Here is a 17,269-nt window from a genome sequence, read left to right as displayed (position 1 = left end):
GATTAAGAGGAGAAAAAGTGGAGAAAAAGTGGAGAAAAAGTGGAGCATAAGAGGAGAAAAAGTGGAGAAAAAAGTGGAGAAAACGTGGAGAAAACGTGGAGAAAAAGTGGAGAAAAAGTGGAGAAAAAGTGGAGAAAAAGTGGAGCATAAGAGGAGAAAAAGTGGAGAAAAAAGTGGAGAAAACGTGGAGAAAAAGTGGAGAAAAAGTGGAGAAAAAGTGGAGCATAAGAGGAGAAAAAGTGGAGATTAAGAGGAGAAAAAGTGGAGAAAAAGTGGAGAAAAAGTGGAGAAAAAGTGGAGCATAAGAGGAGAAAAAGTGGAGAAAAAAGTGGAGAAAAAAGTGGAGAAAAAGTGGAGAAAAAGTGGAGATTAAGAGGAGAAAAAGTGGAGCATAAGAGGAGAAAAAGTGGAGGAAAAAGTGGAGAAAGTGGAGAAAAAAATGGAGAAAAAGTGGAGAAAAAGTGGAGAAAAAGTTGAGAATAAGAGGAGAAAAAGTGGAGAAAAAGTGGAGAAAAAGTGGAGAATAAGAGGAGAAAAAGTGGAGAATAAGTGGAGAAAAAAATGGAGAAAAAGTGGAGAAAAAGTGGAGATTAAGAGGAGAAAAAGTGGAGAAAAAGAGGAGAAAAAGTGGAGAAAAAAGTGGAGAAAACGTGGAGAAAACGTGGAGAAAAAGTGGAGAAAAAGTGGAGAAAAAGTGGAGAAAAAGTGGAGAAAAAGTGGAGAAAAAGTGGAGATTAAGAGGAGAAAAAGTGGAGAAAAAGTGGAGAAAAAGTGGAGCATAAGAGGAGAAAAAGTGGAGAAAAAAGTGGAGAAAACGTGGAGAAAAAGTGGAGAAAAAGTGGAGAAAAAGTGGAGCATAAGAGGAGAAAAAGTGGAGAAAAAAGTGGAGAAAACGTGGAGAAAAAGTGGAGAAAAAGTGGAGAAAAAGTGGAGCATAAGAGGAGAAAAAGTGGAGATTAAGAGGAGAAAAAGTGGAGAAAAAGTGGAGAAAAAGTGGAGAAAAAGTGGAGCATAAGAGGAGAAAAAGTGGAGAAAAAAGTGGAGAAAAAGTGGAGAAAAAGTGGAGAAAAAGTGGAGATTAAGAGGAGAAAAAGTGGAGCATAAGAGGAGAAAAAGTGGAGAAAAAAGTGGAGAAAAAGTGGAGAAAGTGGAGAAAAAAATGGAGAAAAACTGGAGAAAAAGTGGAGAAAAAGTGGAGAATAAGAGGAGAAAAAGTGGAGAAAAAGTGGAGAAAAAGTGGAGAATAAGAGGAGAAAAAGTGGAGAATAAGTGGAGAAAAAAATGGAGAAAAAGTGGAGAAAAAGTGGAGAAAAAGTGGAGAAAAAGTGGAGCATAAGAGGAGAAAAAGTGGAGAAAAAGTGGAGAAAAAGTGGAGAAAAAGTGGAGCATAAGAGGAGAAAAAGTGGAGAAAAAAGTGGAGAAAAAGTGGAGAAAAAGTGGAGCATAAGAGGAGAAAAAGTGGAGAAAAAGTGGAGAAAAAGTGGAGCATAAGAGGAGAAAAAGTGGAGAAAAAGTGGAGAAAAAGTGGAGAAAAAGTGGAGCATAAGAGGAGAAAAAGTGGAGAAAAAGTGGAGAAAAAAGTGGAGAAAAAGTGGAGAAAAAGTGGAGAAAAAGTGGAGAAAAAGTGGAGATTAAGAGGAGAAAAAGTGGAGAAAAAGTGGAGAAAAAGTGGAGCATAAGAGGAGAAAAAGTGGAGAAAAAAGTGGAGAAAACGTGGAGAAAACGTGGAGAAAAAGTGGAGAAAAAGTGGAGAAAAAGTGGAGAAAAAGTGGAGCATAAGAGGAGAAAAAGTGGAGAAAAAAGTGGAGAAAACGTGGAGAAAAAGTGGAGCATAAGAGGAGAAAAAGTGGAGCATAAGAGGAGAAAAAGTGGAGATTAAGAGGAGAAAAAGTGGAGAAAAAGTGGAGAAAAAGTGGAGAAAAAGTGGAGAAAAAGTGGAGCATAAGAGGAGAAAAAGTGGAGAAAAAAGTGGAGAAAAAGTGGAGAAAAAGTGGAGAAAAAGTGGAGATTAAGAGGAGAAAAAGTGGAGCATAAGAGGAGAAAAAGTGGAGAAAAAAGTGGAGAAAAAGTGGAGAAAGTGGAGAAAAAAATGGAGAAAAAGTGGAGAAAAAGTGGAGAAAAAGTGGAGAATAAGAGGAGAAAAAGTGGAGAAAAAGTGGAGAAAAAGTGGAGAATAAGAGGAGAAAAAGTGGAGAATAAGTGGAGAAAAAAATGGAGAAAAAGTGGAGAAAAAGTGGAGAGAAAGTGGAGAAAAAAATGGAGAAAAAGTGGAACACCCTTTGGTACCTTTCATGTGGCACTAAGGGGTGCTTAGCTTTGTATTTAGCCAAAAAAATGAAAAAAAAAATGACATAGGGTTCCCCCTAGTTTTGTAGCCAGCTAGGGTAAAGCAGAAGGCTGCAGCCTGCAGACCACAGCTGGCAACCTCACCTTGGCTGGTAATCCAAAACTGAGGGCACCCCACGCTGTTATTTTAAATTAAATAAATAATTAAAAAAAAAAACACGTAGGGGTCCCCCAAAATTGGATCACCAGCCAAGGTAAAGCAGACAGCTGGGGCCTGATATTCTCAGACTAGGGAGGTCCATGGTTATTGGAATCTCCCCAGCCTAAAAATAGCAGGCCGCAGCCGCCCCAGAAGTGGCGCATCCATTAGATGCGCCAATCCTGGTGCTTCGCCCCAGCTCATCCCGCGCCCTGGTGCGGTGGCAAACGGGGTAATATTTGGGGTTAATACCAGATGTGTAATGTCACCTGGCATCAAGCCCTGGGGTTGGTGAGGTCAGGCGTCTATCAGATACCCGACATCACCAACCCAGTCAGTAATAAAAAAAAAAATACACGACAAACACATTTTTATTTGAAAAAACACTCCCCAAAACATTCCCTCTTTAACCAATTTATTAGATTGAAAAACAAATCCAGGTCTGCTGTAATCCAAGGGGTTGCCATGACGATCCACACTGTCCCAGTCAATGAAGAGCAGGATGTTCCCCATTGGCTGGGAGAGCAGTGCAGTGACCTGAGCTAACATCAATGGGTCAGCCCAGGTCACTGCAGGGGGGTGACAAGTGCTGCTGTCAGCAAGGTACATTACCTGCGCTGATCTCCAGCACACTGACAGCCCCTGTCACTGAGGTCAATGACCGGCGCCTTCACATCAAGTATCGCGAGAGGTCCGTGACGTCACCGCCAGTGTCAGTCTCGGGTCGGAAGCGATAGGTGATGTGACAAGCGGCGGCCATGGAGGACAGTGACAGCGCTGAGGTCGGGATGGCGGGACTTCATCACCGCAGGTAAGCCGAGCGAGCGAGCGGGCGGGCGAGCGAGCGAGCGGGCGGGCGGGGGGGGGGGGGGGGGGTGTGGATGTGAGTGTGTGTGTGTGTGTTTGTGTATGTGTATGTATGTGTACATGCCGCGGGCAGGAGGGGGTGGAGCGAGCTGAGCGGGAAAGTGTGGGCTTCCTGCACGTAACTAAGATAAACATCGGGTTACTAACCAAAGCGCTTTGCTTGGATACCCGATGTTTATCTTGGTTACCAGCTTGTGGCAGGCTGCCAGCGATGGCTCCTGCTCACTGTAGCTGTAAAAAGCCCTGCTTTTTGCTGCTAGAACCGTTCTCGAACGTATCTAGAACTATCGAGCTTTTAACAAAAAGCTCGAGTTCTAGTTCGATCTCGAACAGCCCAAAAATCACTCGAGCCTAGAACTGGAGAACCACGAACCACGAACCGCGCTCAACTCTACACATAACCCTTCATATATTAGAATGCATCCCATAGTCCTCCATGAACTGTAATGAATTTCCTAGAGTTCTCCATGAAGTTTCATTCACCCCAGAGTTCTCCATATATTATACTGCACCACATAGTCCACAATGTGTTCAAATTCACCCCCATAGTCCTTGTATAAGGTAGGCTACGTAGTCCGCCATATATTTCAATGTACCCCCCACAGTCCTATATGTATCATAACGCAACCACATTAAACTTTATATTTTCTTAAGAACCCCCAGAGGAGCAAGGGGCCGCAGAGGAGGGAGAGCATGTGCCCGAGCCCCCGGTGGATCTACAGCCACCAGAGGAGGAGGAGGAGGAGGAGGAGGAGTACCACCCACAGGGGCCACCGGCCGGATCGGCCCCCGGTAATTTTTTAATATAACATTAACGCCATATAAAGTACAAAACAAAAAGCTGTTGAGTACTATAAAGTGTTTTTTGTTTTCATAGATGCTAGTCCAGGCTCCATAAGTGAGTCTTTATCGGACGAGGGGGATAACCGTAAGTCATGAATCTCCTACTTTGTAATAATAAGCAGAAATAAAAATTATGATTTATTAATTTTACCATTCTCTCCATAGGCATACCCACTTTGGCCGAAATCATGTCCTCCCAAAGAAGGATTATGTCAGCCCACAGGAGGCTGATGGCCAAAGTGGAGCGGCATGCGTCGCTGCTGGCACGTTATGTGGCTGGACAAGGGGAGGGCAGCAGCAACTAATGTTTTGTTTTTTTTTTTTTGTTATTGTGTACATATACATGTGTTATAAAAAATTTGAAATTGATATCTGCTGTTTGGTATGTCTCATTGCATAAAGCAAGTTAACAGCTATCACCAATCACAAACTCACCACTCACAAACATCATATTACATGTAGGCATCTGTATAGATGCACCAATCCCATTATCCACGAGGGGGTGACTAGGCTTTACTGGTTGTTTGCTGTACATGAGTGTGTGGGTTGTGTGGTGGTATGCCAATGAGGGTGGAGTATGGTACAATCTCTGTAACTACCGTGTTTTGCCAGGGCATCACAACCATATGCTGAATTAAGTAACGCAGGCAGCAAGATTGAACCAACATAAATTTATTATTACAATGAAAATATAACAATCAATTAAAATTAATCTCAAATAACAAAACAACAACAATAACAAAATTTAGTTGCCCTCTTCATATTGGTTGACATATTCAGGCCGGGTGGGAGATGACAGTTGGCTTAAAAATGAATCATTTGAATACCTGGGATAATGTGGGGGGGAAACTGTGGGGGGGGATACTGTGGGGGGTGGTCAAGCTGCAAGCGTGGTGGATGCATCCTGTTTGGTGTACTTTGCAGGGGCTGGCGAGGAATCCATGTAGTAGAATGATGGGGCTGGTTCAACTTGCATATCGTGTCATTGTCATCAAGTTCTCCTCGGCCTGCCTTTCTTAGGACTTCCAACATTAGTCTCTCGGCTTGCTCCCTCTGTGTGGAATCCAATTTGCAGAGTCTGTCCGATGCAAATGCGGCAAAGCTATCCACTGGAGTGCTTTTTGGCTGTGATAGCAGTTGGGTTGCCAAAGAATAAAATTCAGCGGATGTCACAGGGGTGTTGGCCTTCTTTTTGCGTAAATGTGTTCGCCGCATTTCACCAGAGGGTGCAGGTGCCTCATTATCCTCCACAATAAGCTCGCTCGATGTGGTGGGGTTCTCATTCAATTGGGGCCTCACCATATCTGTCTGAGGGTTCTGCGGGAACAGAAAAATAAATGTTAATTAAAAGTCATACATTAATAGTTAGTAAATTTAATTAAAGTGTGACAAAATTGTATTGGAGTGTACTTATCTGAACTGGAAGGGATAACTTTTCCAAACTGCACAATAAATCATGGTAACAATAAGTTACTATTTTGTGTTCCTCAATGGCATGTACATAAAAAGTTTGAATACTATGTACCGTGAAGCAAATAAGGTACTTACATCTACAACAGCGGAGGTGTTGTCATCGATCGGGATGTCATCGTTTTCAATGTCTGCTTCTGTGTCGCCCTGGGCAAGCCAGGGGACACAGGTCACAACACCACCACACCCCACACTCCAGGTAGGCACACCTGCTAACCAGAAATCCTTGTTGCCCTACTCCAGGAGTCTGTTGATGCACACCAGGGGGTGGGCCAGGCGGTTGGCTCCGCCCACCGAGGAGCTCACAACACTGGAGGCAGGAAGTAACCAGGGGGAGGAGGAAGAGGAAGGAGTGAGGAGTAGCCCAGGCAGGGGCTAAAGTAAACAATAAAGTGAAAGTGAAGGGAGTAAAGGAGGAAAGCAAGCAAAGTGACAGAAGGAAAGAAAGCCTGAGAGCCCAGCCGTGTGTAGGGCCAGAACAGCAAGGTCAGCGACGGCGGTGACTGTTTGGAGGGGGACAGTTTGGAAGTTCCTGGAAGGACCCCGTTGGCTGTGTGCCCGGTGGTCTGGAGCAGTGTTCCGAAGGACAGTCAGCACCAGGGCAGGGGCCTCTCGGACCCCGGCAAGGCTAGGAGTCGCCAAATTTGCCAAATCCGTCAGTGACGGGGACGCAGATCCCCCAGCAACCAAGTCCCGATTGACGGCAACAGCCCGACCATTACCGGGGAGACACCGCCACCGCCAAGGCACAAGTTTCCCCAGGGCCAGCGCCTGCGGGCAAAGTGTAGAGCTCCTCCGGCCCAGATTGCAGTCGGGGAGCGGGTAACCGGAGGGAATCCACCGCTACCATCAGACAACATAGGTGCAAGGAAGAGAAACGTCACCGTTACCTACCGGGAGTGCAGGTGCAGCCGTCCGTGGGACCGTCCTACCAGCCGTTGGTTTACCGTACAAACTGTGTCCGTGTGTCAGGCTGAGTGAGTACCACAGTGCCGCAAGGCACAGCGCTGCCCCCGCGCCCCTGCGCCCTCCAGGCCCTACACTTCACATCTCATCACCGGGCCCCGGGATCACCAACCCCTACCCACGGAGGGGCAACACAACACCTGGCTGCTCCGCATCACCATCCCCGGGACCCCCACACTGAGCAGCGGTGGTGCAATCACCACAACCGTGGGTGGCGTCACGAACTATAACAATCCCCACACCCAACAAACACCCCCTTTCACTCACGGGCGAGGAGTGTCGCTCGAGACACCCCGGGATCCGGCCCACGGCTCGAGCCACCAGGAGCAACTGCCGGACCCGAGCAGAAGGGGTGAGCGCGGTGTGCTGACACCCTCCTCCCCGCCCGCGAAAACTTGGCGTCACGAACAGGATCTTACCGCTCTGCCGTCAGGTAGAGGTGCGCCTTGTTACCGCCGGAGGCATCCGGCAGAAAAATTTCAGAAGCCGCCATCTTTGGCGCGAAAAGTTCCCGCTCGAGCGTCTTCTCGAGCAGTAGAAGCGCGAAGGCCAAAACCCCGCCCCGAGAGAGGAGGGGCCGAAAAGAGCTAAGGGGGACGCGATGGCGGCTGGCCGCATGTGAGCGCGGCTGTGGAAGCAGGGACGCCAGGACCCTGCGGCCATTTACTGGTTCCTGGAAGAGGCCGCTGCTAAAGATGCTGAGTCCGACCAGCAACACCGTGGTCCCCATGCCTGACATGGCGGCGTGGGTGGAAGTCCGGACCGTCCAGCTAAGCAGCCGTCTGCAGGTCCACTGGCGGCTCCTCCTGGAGGAGCGGGAGGCCGACATGGCGGACGTGGTGGCTGCTATGCGGAGATGCGAGGTGGAGGAAGATTTGGAGGAACGGGTAAGAGACCCACGTCCCTGTATTCCCGAGGGATCGGCCGCTGCGGCTGAGGGGCCCGGCCTACACCCGTTCACCCTGCTGCCTCCCCCGCTACCCGCGTTAGCTGCTGCGGCCCCGCCACTAGGCCCGCTACCACCCCCACCGGTAGCGGTACCCTGCCAATCCGCCCCGGCGGACCGACCTGCAGCAGAAGCCCGTAACCCCCCTGAATCGCTTCTATGGAAGAAGCCGAAGGCTGAAGCCGTCAGCAAAGATGCACCGGAGGCACGGCGGGGATGCGGCTGCCAGGAGGCAGAGCAGGCCATGTCACAGCGGGGTCCCTCATTACTGAAGGTGCCGGTCGTAGCCGACACGGAGGGACTCTGGCTGGGCCCGTCCCCCGCACAGGCTGAACCGGAGCAAACAGAAAGTGCTCCCGGCTGGGAGCGACGACAACAGCAGCTGCGCAGAGAGATCGAAGCCCGAGAGGGGTATAGAGCGGATGTGCATGCCCGCATGTATATGGAAGAAGATTGCCTGCAGCAAGCTACCATTGGGGTCCAGAGCGGTGCACCATGTGAAGGTGGCACTAGAGACCCACGAGTGAGAATGGACTGTTGAGCCGCTTCCAGGGCAGCAGAGCACTGTTGTCCAGTCCCCGTTGGGACCACCATTTTGTTTGTTGAGAAGTTTTGAAATGATGAAAATGAAAATGACCGAGTACTTCACCTGATTCACTGTGTGATTTGCAACCGGCTGGAGCCGGCACCGTTGTCCCCGTGGGGACCGTTTAAGTTTATTTGCATGGGAACTATCCATGGACAAGCCCGTGAACTTGCAGGGCACCACAAACGTTAAGTGGCTTGTAAATATGTTGGGTACCGTTTCCGCTATACCGCCTCCGGAGAGGCAGGTTGGAGGGAGGGCCCTGAGCAGAGCAGGCCAGGGCCCAGCCACCAAAGGAACCGGTGGCCACCCTCTGGAGGGGAAGGACAGATCCCGCTCGGGTGACTTGTGCTGGACTGTGGGTCAAGGGGTGCTGCCTGGGTTTTAGGGGCAGCATCAGGGCCAGGTTTCTTGGGTGGGAGAGAGCGGAAACCGTGACCGTATACCGTTGCAACGTTTAAGAAAATGTGCCTCCCGTTTTGGGAAGAGTTTTTGATTAAAAATGTTATTGATGTTTGATTAACCCTTGTTATCCCCTTTTACAGAAAAATAAAACCGGTGTAGGACGGCAGCCCGCGGACGGTCTGCATTTTGCTAAGGGGGAATGTGTCGCCCTGGGCAAGCCAGGGGACACAGGTCACAACACCACCACACCCCACACTCCAGGTAGGCACACCTGCTAACCAGAAATCCTTGTTGCCTTGCTCCAGGAGTCTGATGATGCACACCAGGGGGTGGGCCAGGCGGTTGGCTCCGCCCACCGAGGAGCTCACAACTCTGGAAGCAGGAAGGAACCAGGCAGAAGAGCTCAGGGAGAGCTTGAGTGAGGAGTTCTGTCAGGGAGGAGGAAGAGGAAGGAGTGAGGAGTAGCCCAGGCAGGGGCTAAAGTAAACAACAAAGTGAAAGTGAAGGGAGTAAAGGAGGAAAGCAAGCAAAGTGACAGAAGGAAAGAAAGCCTGAGAGCCCAGCCGTGTGTAGGGCCAGAACAGCAAGGTCAGTGACGGCGGTGACTGTTTGGAGGGGGACAGTTTGGAAGTTCCTGGAAGGACCCCGTTGGCTGTGTGCCCGGTGGTCTGGAGCAGTGTTCCGAAGGACAGTCAGCACCAGGGCAGGGGCCTCTCGGACCCCGGCAAGGCTAGGAGTCGCCAAATTTGCCAAATCCGTCAGTGACGGGGACGCAGATCCCCCAGCAACCAAGTCCCGATTGACGGCAACAGCCCGACCATTACCGGGGAGACACCGCCACCGCCAAGGCACAAGTTTCCCCAGGGCCAGCGCCTGCGGGCAAAGTGTAGAGCTCCTCCGGCCCAGATTGCAGTCGGGGAGCGGGTAACCGGAGGGAATCCACCGCTACCATCAGACAACATAGGTGCAAGGAAGAGAAACGTCACCGTTACCTACCGGGAGTGCAGGTGCAGCCGTCCGTGGGACCGTCCTACCAGCCGTTGGTTTACCGTACAAACTGTGTCCGTGTGTCAGGCTGAGTGAGTACCACAGTGCCGCAAGGCACAGCGCTGCCCCCGCGCCCCTGCGCCCTCCAGGCCCTACACTTCACATCTCATCACCGGGCCCCGGGATCACCAACCCCTACCCACGGAGGGGCAACACAACACCTGGCTGCTCCGCATCACCATCCCCGGGACCCCCACACTGAGCAGCGGTGGTGCAATCACCACAACCGTGGGTGGCGTCACGAACTATAACAATCCCCACACCCAACAAACACCCCCTTTCACTCACAGGCGAGGAGTGTCGCTCGAGACACCCCGGGATCCGGCCCACGGCTCGAGCCACCAGGAGCAACTGCCGGACCCGAGCAGAAGGGGTGAGCGCGGTGTGCTGACACCCTCCTCCCCGCCCGCGACACTTCCAGGTCTACGTTTCTTTGGTAGGAGCTTTCCATCATTCGTGGTAGCTCCTGGTCCCTTGTGAATTCCAGGAGATTGAAATACCACAAGGGAGAAACATATACCTGGTCAGTGCCGGCCCCTGACTTTTTTGATTTGTCCACCTTATTTGCTTCTTTCTTATATACAGTCCTCAAGCCTTGTATCTTCTTTTTAACTAGTTTGATATCCACCGCCTCGCCTCCACTGTGTTTTTTAAAAAGCTCCACCAGTTGGGCATAGGCGGCTTGTTTTTTTATTCTGTCCGAATATTCTGTGGATTTGATTCTCCACAAGCAGGGCAGTGATTTATACAAATCCAGCAGCTCACGCACAAAGTCTTCTTTGTTATAATAAGCCATCTGAAATAAAGAATGAAAAATTTATATGTAAACATAAAAGAAGTTGCAATAAACCGATCACAATTTTTGGTTATGGTGTGGCAGAGACTAAAATGGCCGCCCCTATGTGTGGCAGAAACACAAAATGGCGGCTGTAGCTGAGAGACAAAAGATGAAAAAAATCCAGCACTCAAAGAATTCAACTGAAATTGTTTTATATTTTATTCATGGATCTGTGTAATTATTAAAGACGTTTCGGTCATCCGACCTTCATCAGTTTACACAGAAAAGGTTCTGTAGACAGTATGTGACATTGACTGCAGACCCGGACGGGCAGCTTTTTCCTCTGGTCCAGCTTTTTCATATATTTCTACAGAACCTTTTCTGTGTAAACTGATGAAGGTCGGATGACCGAAACGTCTTTAATAATTACACAGATCCATGAATAAAATATAAAACAATTTCAGTTAAATGCTTTGAGTGCTGGATTTTTTTCATTTTTTGATCTGGGGTGGGACCCTATCCAAGCACCAGCGACTATAGAAGGAGTGCCACATTTCTATATTTTATTTAATGAGAGACAAAAGAGCCAGCAATGCTAGGATAGGACACATTACAAACAGCACTATGGAGAGACCCCTCTTTAAAAGGCATTATACACACACAGATAAAAGCCAGCAACTTTAATTAACTCACATAATAAATATTAACATATATCTAACAGCAATCAACTCACATAATAAATATTAACATATATCTAACAGCAAGAACATTATTCAAAAAAAAGCCCACCCCCCCAACAAAAAAAAAGACCTACCTTTTCAAAGAAGTGTATATCAATGTAGAATCCAAGCGGAATCGCAAATACGATCTCACCAACACTCGAGAGCACTGCAAGGATACTCCAGGTGCAGCTGCGGCTTCGATCCGAAAAACACACCAACAAAGCGACCGGGTACAATGGACGAAGGAATCAGGGTGGAGACGCAGGTTCTATCTCAAAGCAAAGCGCAAAAGAAGTGACAAAGGGTGACGCGATCCAAAATTTAACCGCTAGATACGCCCCCTGCATGCCCAATCAGAACGCAGTATTGGCCGCCAAAGAAAGCGGAGGGGGGTATGGAAAAGGCGACGCAAATGCACGCCTACGTGACTCACTGCATAATGGGATTGGAATCGTTAACATAGTAGCTGTGTGACAGGGTCCTTATCAATCAGAGCGGAGGGTGTGGAAAAGGCGACGCCCGCCCGGCCGCCCAATCAGAACGCAGTATTGGCCGCCAAGAAAGCGGAGGGGGGTATGGAAAAGGCGACACAAATGCACGCCTACGTGACTCACTGCATAATGGGATTGGAATCGTTAACATAGTAGCTGTGTGACAGGGTCCTTATCAATCAGAGCGGAGGGTGTGGAAAAGGCGACGCCCGCCCGGCCGCCCAATCAGAACGCAGTATTGGCCGCCAATGAAAGCGGAAAAGGCGATGCAAATGCACGCCTATGTGACTCACTGCATTTTACTACGCCCCTAATGGGATTGGAATCGTTAACATAGTAGCTGTGAGACAGGGTCCCAGCGATTTGAAAGATCGTTATACGGGACGCATGCTCGTTCATAAACTCGTTATGTGTGACACCCAACATGCGATTTCAACAACGACTCATATACGATCCAGAAAATGTGACGTAGTAGCGATCTCGTTCACAAACTCGTTATGTGTGACTGGACCTTTTGAGTTGTGTGTTATGTGCAATATATAATGTCTGGTCTTTGAATGTAAACTGTACATGTCTACATTTAAATTGTATTCTGACATGCCAATACAGACAATATGTCTATTCCTGTTAGATTATTGTTCCTAGCCGCAAATTATGGATTCTGAATCAGCTTCCAAAAGTTTTTTTTTTTCTGCTGGACCTTTGGGGCTCGTTATTGTTTGAGACCCTGGTTCCACCAGGGGATCCTCTGACCTTGCCCATTAGACTGTCCTATCTGTATTCAATGGAAACAATTTTGAAAAGTCTGCAGTTTTTAAGTCTTCATTCTGTATCTAATTTCTTGATTCAGAAACATTTCTACTTTATTACACTGGTTACAGGATGTATTAAAAGTTTATACTCTGTTTGATGATTTTTGCTACTTTTGAGACTATTAAAAATATTAGTTTAAGTTCATAAATGTATGTATAAATGTAAAAAGAAATTTCAGATGCAAAATAAACCTGGAATCCATAAATATACAAATCATTAACAAAGACTAAGAACAAAAAGACAGCCTTGTCCTTGCTCTATGAAGGTTATTTCTTAACAAGGGAATGTTTTCTGATTAAAAATGCAAATTCTTCTTTTGCTACTAATCACGCGTCTAGTGAATCATTTCTTCTAACTTTAATTTTCAGTTTTCATTTAATTCAAATGTTTCATTCTTTGCTAAAAATAGTTTCATTGTATTCTTATATCACAAATGTTTTAGAGGATTTATTATGGAGATTCAAACTAGTTTGATAATTAAAGGAGTTGTGTCTAAGTCAAAGAGCTTGAAGGAGAGTCCTCCTGGACTAGAAAACTGGCCATCAAGACAGAAGGGTTGGAGACAAAATAGGATTTTAATGGATAAATTACAAAATTGTTTGTTTTAAAAGTACTTTGCAATTTTAGGAAATTTAGCAACAAATAAGAATAACCCTTTAAACTGTTGGAACCTATACAAAGCCGCAAGTGTTCATGCTCGCAGAAAATAATTCCTGCAGGTGTGGAGCAGAAAATTAAGCAACATTTTTATTATAAAAGTCAATGGAAGTTTTATTTATGATTTTTCAAGGCTTTCATTCTGTACAGGAAATAGAAATTTTATTGGGTGCACCTAAACAACTTTTTGAGATTAAACTCAAACTGGTAAACTTCCCTATCTGCCTGTCAGGTTGCTAGCCATTCTTCTAGGTCACACAGTTGCCCATCCTCTCAAGCCCCAAACACTGGTTACGTTACAGATTGACATATATACCAACTTTATACCATCAATTTCAGTGATTTTTCTGCCACCCCCACCCCAGTGGTAGCCTAGCAAGAATTCCCAGGACGGATTGTAATACACACAGCAAGAGATGTAAAAAAAGGGCCTCTGACTAAACTTTGGTACAATTTTAAGAAAATTCAGACTCCTACCCTGGTACAGCCTATGCCCTCAAAGGAAGACTTAGCAAGAATTCAAAGAGGGATTGCAATACACTCAGCAAGAGGCAAAGAGGTGGGCCTTTGACTAAATTTTGGGACACTTCTAAGATCTAGACTTCAGCCCTGATAAACCCTATGCACTCAGTGGAAGACCTAGCAAGATTTCCAAGGAATGATTGCAGTACACTGAGCAAGAGAAGAAGAGGATGGCCTATGACTAAATATTGGAACAATTTTAAGAAGATTCAGACTCCTACACTAATAAAGTCTATGCCCTCAGTAGTAAGCTTAGCAAGAATTCAAATTACAGATTGTAATACACGCAGCATGAGACATAAAGTCATGCCTCTGACTAAATTTTGGAACAACTGACTCCCAAACTGGGAAAGTCTATGCACTCAGAGTTAAGCACTAGCTAAAATGACGAGGAGGCATTGCAATATATGCAGCAAGGGATGTAAAGGAGAGCCTCTGACAAAATTTTGGGACCATATTAAGAAGATTCAGACTCCTTTACTGATAAAGCTTATGCACTCAGTAGAAGGTCTAGCAAGATTTCCAAGAATGGATTGTAATACAGTTAGGTCCAGAAATATTTGGACAGTGACACAAGTTTTGTTATTTTAGCTGTTTACAAAAACATGTTCAGAAATATAATTATATATATAATATGGGCTGAAAGTGCACACTCCCAGCTGCAATATGAGAGTTTTCACATCCAAATCGGAGAAAGGGTTTAGGAATCATAGCTCTGTAATGCATAGCCTTCTCTTTTTCAAGGGACCAAAAGTAATTGGACAAGGGACTCTAAGGGCTGCAATTAACTCTGAAGGCGTCTCCCTCGTTAACCTGTAATCAATGAAGTAGTTAAAAGGTCTGGGGTTGATTACAGGTGTGTGGTTTTGCATTTGGAAGCTGTTGCTGTTACCAGACAACATGCGGTCTAAGGAACTCTCAATTGAGGTGAAGCAGAACATCCTGAGGCTGAAAAAAAAGAAAAAATTCATCAGAGAGATAGCAAACATGCTTGGAGTAGCAAAATCAACAGTCGGGTACATTCTGAGAAAAAAGGAATTGACTGGTGAGCTTGGGAACTCAAAAAGGCCTGGGCGTCCACGGATGACAACAGTGGTGGATGATCGCCGCATACTTTCTTTGGTGAAGAAGAACCTGTTCACAACATCAACTGAAGTCCAGAACACTCTCAGTGAAGTAGGTGTATCTGTCTCTAAGTCAACAGTAAAGAGAAGACTCCATGAAAGTAAATACAAAGGGTTCACATCTAGATGCAAACCATTCATCAATTCCAAAAATAGACAGGCCAGAGTTAAATTTGCTGAAAAACACCTCATGAAGCCAGCTCAGTTCTGGAAAAGTATTCTATGGACAGATGAGACAAAGATCAACCTGTACCAGAATGATGGGAAGAAAAAAGTTTGGAGAAGAAAGGGAACGGCACATGATCCAAGGCACACCACATCCTCTGTAAAACATGGTGGAGGCAACGTGGCATGGGCATGCATGGCTTTCAATGGCACTGGGTCACTTGTGTTTATTGATGACATAACAGCAGATAAGAGTAGCCGGATGAATTCTGAAGTGTACCGGGATATACTTTCAGCCCAGATTCAGCCAAATGCCGCAAAGTTGATCGGACGGCGCTTCATAGTACAGATGGACAATGACCCCAAGCATACAGCCAAAGCTACCCAGGAGTTCATGAGTGCAAAAAAGTGGAACATTCTGCAATGGCCAAGTCAATCACCAGATCTTAACCCAATTGAGCATGCATTTCACTTGCTCAAATCCAGACTTAAGACGGAAAGACCCACAAACAAGCAAGACTTGAAGGTCTTGTAAAGGCCTGTAAAGGCCTGGAAAAGCATTAAGAAGGAGGAAACCCAGCGTTTGGTGATGTCCATGGGTTCCAGACTTAAGGCAGTGATTGTCTCCAAAGGATTCGCAACAAAATATTGAAATTAAAAATATTTTGTTTGGGTTTGGTTTATTTGTCCAATTACTTTTGACCTCCTAAAATGTGGAGTGTTTGTAAAGAAATGTGTACAATTCCTACAATTTCTATCAGATATTTTTGTTCAAACCTTCAAATTAAACGTTACAATCTGCACTTGAATTCTGTTGTAGAGGTTTCATTTCAAATCCAATGTGGTGGCATGCAGAGCCCAACTCGCGAAAATTGTGTCACTGTCCAAATATTTCTGGACCTAACTGTAAATTGGCCAGATCATGTGATCCCATTAACCACGAAAAGGTGACCTTTCTTTGATGAGACCCCATCCTAATTTAATGCATCTCCTAAACTTAAATATACAAATATATGGGCAGTAAAGATCTGGCACTAATTAAATCCATTGGGCTAATGGGAGGAGAGAACAGTCAGAATAGGAGGCTGTTTACACCATCAATATATTTTGAAAAAAATAAAAAATTGCATCGCCAAATAAAGCATAACAAATGTGAACAGGTGCCAGCTTCCATTACTATACAAAACACAAGCAAAATAATACAGCATCACTCTGTAAGCACTAGGATATCTGCAAAACACAGAATATATGAAATTTAAACTGTGTAAATGCTATACGGAATATGCAGTAGCATTGCTCTTCTCACCAGGGTGCTGTGCTATGCTTGGAAGCAGTGAGGAGGACTCCATGCTAGGTATTTCTACACACAACACTTCGTAACTCTGGCCTGAAGTGGGAGCTCAAGACCTTGTTTAGGGAGAGCTTCCCTGTGCATTCTGGTCTGGGGAGGGGTGAGAACACACACAGGAAGAGACAGGAAACACGTCAGAACTTCAGAGGCAAGCAAGACAGATGGTTGCTGAAAAGACAGCTGCTCACCTAGCTCTATCAGAACCAGGTGCAAAAAGCAGGACATCGAGGTCCTAGGCTGTTGGGTGCTAAAGCCCCATCAGTGAAGCCCGGGGGGCAGGAGATTCCAAGTCTCCTGGCCCAAAGAAAGCCCAAAAGTAAAGCAGCACAATAGAGCCCAGGACCGGCTCATGCTGCCCGCCATAGGGCACAGACAAACAATCACTAGGAAGAGGGTCACTGTGCGACTCCAGGCCACAGAGACTCACATATACACTACAGAAAGGAAGGCCTCAAATCCATCTGGCAAGGTGAATTCCCCTCATTGCTTCCAGGCTGACCAGATCAACATCATCTGCTGGAATGGACTCCTGGGCCTGTGTTTACAACTATTTAGTAAAGGTAAAAGGATCTACAGCCCCCTGTGTTGTCTAGTTATTACCGGCATCCTCAGTCCTCTACCCCAATGTTAAATCACAGAGACTATCACTCCCATCTTCCCTGGGGCCTATCTCCACCTGTGGAGAGCTGCAGCACCCAAGTGCGTCATCATTGGCCCAGCAGAGAAAGCACCCGCAGCGGCGGCTAATTTTGGCTGCACACCACAGGTGGCGTCACGAACAACTACTCCTATCATCCCTATCCCCATCTTTATTGACACCGCCAAGGTCATGGGAGTGGGCAAGGTCACTGCAGCGACCCAGGAGAAGCACCGCGGACTGGTGACAAGTAGCCCCTGACCCCGTGGGCATGTCAACTATACTTTAGAAAAATGAAGGTACTGCCATAACTGCACAAAACTGATAAAGCCTATGCACTAAGTGGAAGGCCCAGCATTAATTCCAAGGATGGATTGTAATACATGTAGCTAGA

At 46.6% G+C, this 17,269-nt stretch overlaps 1 long non-coding RNA gene across 1 annotated transcript; it reads left to right on the top strand.

Annotated features, from left to right (window-relative positions):
- The first annotated feature begins 4,091 nt into the window (after positions 1–4,091).
- Positions 4,092–4,488, top strand: LOC142301850 (uncharacterized). The gene is made up of 3 exons (XR_012752893.1): positions 4,092–4,144; positions 4,230–4,280; positions 4,361–4,488. It is a non-coding gene; the product is annotated as an uncharacterized LOC142301850 (long non-coding RNA).
- Positions 4,489–17,269: the final 12,781 nt, after the last annotated feature.

This window comes from Anomaloglossus baeobatrachus, chromosome 4 (genome assembly GCF_048569485.1).
Source record: "Anomaloglossus baeobatrachus isolate aAnoBae1 chromosome 4, aAnoBae1.hap1, whole genome shotgun sequence".
Classification (NCBI taxonomy): Eukaryota; Metazoa; Chordata; class Amphibia; order Anura; family Aromobatidae; genus Anomaloglossus; species Anomaloglossus baeobatrachus.
Note: the sequence above shows the minus strand (reverse complement) of the source record. Positions and strands in the feature narration are given on the sequence as shown.